Here is a 5,692-nt window from a genome sequence, read left to right on the forward strand (position 1 = left end):
TATTCAGCTTATCTGTAACAGTAAGTAAAGAGGCAGTACTTTACTCTGGGCAACAGCATAGAATAAAAAAAACAGAGTGTTATCAAATTGGCTGTGATTGCATTTGACACAAATGACAGATGTCAATTTTCTCTCACAAATCTTGTTATGAAGTTGCAGATCCTGCGAGCCAAAGGGAGCCTGAAAATAGCAGTGAGTGCTAACCTGGCAAAGCCCATATTTATGGAGTCTACCCTGAGGTGATGCAAGACTTTAGACAAATGTCTTGTTTGTTTATTGCTGAATGGCCATCTCTCAATAGGGTGGCATACCGGAACAAGCACACAAAACACACACATAGAGATATGCACACGGAGGCACATCATTTTTATTTTGCCCCTCGTAAAATTGGTAGCAGGAATATGATAGATAGATAGATAGATAGATAGATAGATAGATAGATAGATAGATAGATAGATAGATAGATAGATAGATAGATAGATAGATAGATGAGGATTGTAAAGATGAATGTTTGAGTCAGTGTGTGCTGTGAGAAGTCTGATCCTCCCATTAATAACAGCCACTAATCCTCTGATGTGATTACCTTCCGCTCTCTGCCCCCCGACTCTATTCTCTCCCCCTCCATCCATCTGCATTCTTGCCTCCATTCAACAGCATCAGCCACTTGTCTTCCATGGCAGCGCTCAGCTGGTCCAATCCCCTAAACAGATCCAAGTCTTCCACTGTGTTCAGCTGCCAGGACGATGGAGGTCTTCCAATTTGACGCCTCCTCTCGCAAGAACTCGCCTCTGGGCAGGTGTCTAAAAAAGCAAAAGTCATTGGTGTTAGCGCAGTGAAGGCAGCACATTTAAACAGATTAAGACCCGTGCCTGTGTTCAAAGCGCTGACACTTAATGCTGCCTGAATGAGAGGTGACGTGTGATATCTATCGCACAAGATATGGTTTTGGATGTTCAAACGTTTATGGAAATATCTGGAAGCATTAGGGATTATGGGTGTGCAAAGAGCTGCAACAAGCATGTCAGTATAGCTATTTCTGTCCTCAATGATTGCTGCCAAATGCAATTTTTTTCCCCGCCTTTGATGAACTCGCTACATCAACCTAAAGTCGTGTGTGTTTCTATGGAAACTTGGACCTATGAGAAGTTTCAGAATTGCCGTTTAGCTCAAAATCTGTTCAGTAGTAACATGTAATGAATGCCATTACATTGTGTTAAATTTAGATGCCCAGCCTGTTCAAATCAGTAAAAATATGCAGTTAAACTGCTGCAATATAATTGAATCTTTCTAAGTCAAGGGTAAAATGATTGTTTGTCATTAACATGAAGGAGGAAAAATGCCTTTCAATCTTGAAAAGCACTGACCCTGATTCATTCCATTACAAATACAAATTACAAATGATCAGAATAGTGTTTCAGTGTTACTTTTTTAATGATTTCTGAGCAAAAATTGTCTCAGTAAACACGCAACTTTTGGAATGTAGCTTTTGTTTTCACGAACACACGTCAGCTGTGTGTTTGTTTCTTAAGGTGCAATGAAAAACGCAGTTGTAGTCGGTTTGCTTGATCTATCTGGAGATGTTTCCATAGTAACCGTTATGTCTGACCTTCAGACATGTGCGCTGCTTCCATCTGGCTCAGGTTGGTTAATCAGAGCACACAAACAGACAAATGCTTCATCAGATCCAGATAAAAATGAAGTACTGTGCAACTGTATTCCAAACTAATTTGCTACTGACGACTCTAATCACTCCACTTTTGGTCATTACTGGAGGAGAGTGCTGTCATATCATTTTTATTTCAACACTGAAAGGCATGGTAAAGCTTTAACAAGATGAAAAGTTCCCCTTTGAGCCACTGCAGTGTGCAGGGGGCTCCGATAAAAACTTGAATCAATTAGTGGCCCTTTCATCAGCAAACAGGCCATACCTCGGCTCTCTTTCTTTTTGTTCCACACCAGCTCTCAGCCTCTTTCATTTCAGTCCTCCCCGATACTCTGATCTGCTCTGTTCTTTGCAACTTCACAAGGCGCTTCAGAGGGGCCAACATCTGGCTGCTCCTTAGGCCCGGGGTCGTGCATCCGTTCTGGGGCAGCGAGGCCTGTAGATCAGCCCCTCCTGCGGAGCTCAGCCTTTGGTGTATGCGTACCGTTCAAAGTCTATTTCCTGCATGTTGGAGCCTTGATGTGGCAGGAACCACAGTGCATGATTTATTGCAGAGCTCTGTCCCCACTGCTACTACTGCCGGTATTGTTCCCATGTTCTCCCCTCTCCATCTGCAGCGTTCCACCTGGAGTTTTACGTTGAACCCTTCCACAGCTGACACAGCTTTGAGCGGCTTACATAAGGAAGGGTGGTGTTGGTTTTGTGAACTTTATTGCAAGAAAAAACCAGCAAACTGTGAATGAAGTGACAAATCCGTTAGGTCAGTAATGGACGCTGTTTGTTGACAGGAGTTCAAGCAGATCTTCTGTCTCTCTTTGTGAGTTATCTGGTTGTGTATTGATGTATTGTGTCAGTCGGTGGCAGCGTCGTTCTCAGGAGAGGCAGTGTGGGTAAGGGTGGAGGTAGTGGAGGGGGGTTGTAATTGGTTTTTGGCTGTGTGGCCAATCAAAGGGACCTCATCAAAGTCGTTCAGCCAGTGTTACCCACAACCTTCCTAGCCTCTCTTCTTATGTTTACGTAAGTGCCGTTCAATGTAATCAGCGGGACGTGAGCAGAGAAGAAGATGAATGAAAACGGGGAGGATGGAGAAGTTGGAGATGGAGGAAAACACCAGGACAGGAACAAGCACCGGTGTTTGTGTAAGGAAACCCAGACCGAGGGGAACACAAAGCACAAGAACCGGCAACGTCCCTGAGAGGAGACGGTTCCAGAGATGAGAGGAAGTTGCACTCAGATCGAAGGGATGTGGTGTAGCTGTGTTTACAGGCAACGCTCACACAGTCTACTGCAACATTAAGCGTCGGCAGGTCGGAGTTTGTGATGGGCTACCACAGCTGACTAACAATCAGGCAATATTTACAGCAATGCAGACGATTTGTCTGTTTCTCAGGAAGCGTCGCAGTAGTTTGTCATGTCCGAAACAAGCAAACAAAAGACATAAAAAAAGGTTTTCTCTTAGTGGCTTTAGTGACTGACATTAATTAGGAAACTTGATATGGAAAGGAAGCGGAAGTCCTTTTTTCCATATGTTCATTCACACATTCGGGGGGGTTGCCAAGCATAAAGCTCCTCTTAGGTGCGCCTCCTGCTATTCAGATCCCCTCTTGTTCTTTTCCACCTGCACATGATCTCAGATTTCAGTTAGGTTTTCTTTATTTGCTTTTTATGTTTCTGCGTTGTTCACACCTGGTTTTAGTTTTACTCACAGTTGTGTTTTTCTTTCTCCTATTGTCCACAGTTGATTTTCCTTTTAGTCAGGTATTCTTCTTATTTTGCTCCATACTGTAATTTCCTTCCTTTATTGAATTTTTTTTTTTTTTTTTTGCTTTTGCATTTGGTTCCTCCACAAACCTTCATGTCCACTACATGGCTTCCAATCAATACTTTTCCTCATATCCGATCAGATAAAACCTCTGATTATTAAAGTAATTCTTATCTAATTTTGCATACGTAACACATCCAAAGGTAGTCAGGACACCTGAAAATGATATCCCCATCTTCCAAAATCAGTAGCTTAACTTTTAGAATGACCTGATGCTGGTTAGAGGGAGAACATACCCTCAGTCTCATATGATATCCAAGATTTTTAACAGTGGGGTCGTCTTTTCACGAGCTTTTTTAAAGACGGAATGGTCTGGTCTCCAGGCTGCACCTGGACTCCTGTACTACAAAGCCACGCTTTTGTAATTGATGCAATATGCAGCATCATATTGCTAAAAGATGCAAGCCCTCACTCAAAAGTGGTTGCCTGGATGGGAGCATGTGCTGTTTTAAAACCTCCATACACCTATCAGCATTAATGCCTGGAGTTGTTTGATCAAAAAGATGTGTAGCCATCTGCCAAGTGATTAGATGATTGTTCATTTCCTGGCCGTTATGATCAATACGTTCCAGATCAAGAGGCGTGACCCCTGATGTACTCGTTAAAGTCATTTTCAAGTTACTGCTGCCAAATGATGTCATGTCATTCATTATGTTTCCTTGTCATGTATAAAGCCCTCTGTGGTTTAACAGAGGATATCAAAACTTTAGGATTTAGTCAAGTTGGCCCCAATAGTATGATGGCAGCACTGGATCATGTTCATAACTATTAACTGTACGTAGAGAGCTGGACAGAGTAATCCCTCCTCCCTTGCTAATCCTAATTTTTTTTAAATGTTTTTTATTTTTAATCGTAACTTTGACGCCATGCTTTAATAGAAACATGTGGTGCCTGCTGAACTCCACCTCAAGCATTTGATTGACAGATCCCCCTTTCATTGGAAGGGATGTGGATTTTGAATAACCTCACTCATAAATGGCGACAGTAGTTGCCATAGAAACATTGTCTCAGACTAATCACCATCGTCTGGCTCCAACATGGTGACGTCCGTGTCGTAGAAAAATGTCAACTGAATTTGCTTCATTTGAGTGACATCACACTCATTCAGTCCAGTTCTTTTTATACAGTCAATGCTTGTATCATAGCTTTGTTCTGGGCCAGCTATGGTGCAGAGGTAGTGAACCCCACATCGGTCCTGGTGGGTATAAGTTGGGGCCGCTGTTAGGTGGCAGAACTGTGTGAATGGGATTGTGATTGTGAAGAACTTTGGGCCTTCTAAAAAGGCAGTAAAGCATTATATAAATATACACCACTAACCATTTAGTCTGGAAGGGTTGGTGACTTGAGAGATTTTTAAAAATGTTTCCAAAAGCAACACACTACAAAAATGATAAATGGGATAAATATATATAGCACCTCGCCTTGTGAGGCCCAAAGTGCTTCACAGTCCAGGTCACCCACACACACACACATTCACACACTGATAGCAGCACTGTTACTTAACACCAGCACCAACCTATTACCACCCGGAGGAGCCATTTTGGATTCAGCGTGTTGCACAAGAACACTTCGATACATAGACAGCGGGAATCAAACATGCGATCTCAGGTTGACCACTCTACCTCTGCACTATGGCTGCCCAAATCTGATTTATGACAAACATCCAATACTTTTACTTTTCCATATGCAATATTTTCTACAGTTTGAACAATAATTTTATACCTTGAACACATTAAACACGTTATTTTAGGTTATATGTTGGTTGGAATTATTACTGAACAGAAATTTAGTCACTTTTATTGCTGCTTGCTGTTTTTTAAACACAATCATGACCCTGACTGTTCCTCAATGATAGAAACGATTGCACATTATTCTTTAACTGTTTCTTCTTTTAACCCGAAAAAATTGGTTCTGTGGACTTTTATTTGATTGTTTATGGCAAAAATGTTTCACTATTCATATTTGGTATGCTCTATCTATTTGATTGTGAATGTAACAGTATTTTTTGTTATGTTTTCTTCTCTATAGAGTGGTATTACTAACACTTTCAGTGTGTCGGAGACGTTTTCTCAACTTGGTTGTCAAGAATGTTACTATGTACATTGTAAGCACCAAGTTAGTTTTAAGTAAAAAGTGACAATGAATGAACTCTGTTTGAAGAATGAACTTTTGGAAATTTGCATTAAAAAGCACATAAAAATGTGTTT

Source organism: Oryzias melastigma, linkage group LG10, assembly GCF_002922805.2.
Source record: "Oryzias melastigma strain HK-1 linkage group LG10, ASM292280v2, whole genome shotgun sequence".
Classification (NCBI taxonomy): Eukaryota; Metazoa; Chordata; class Actinopteri; order Beloniformes; family Adrianichthyidae; genus Oryzias; species Oryzias melastigma.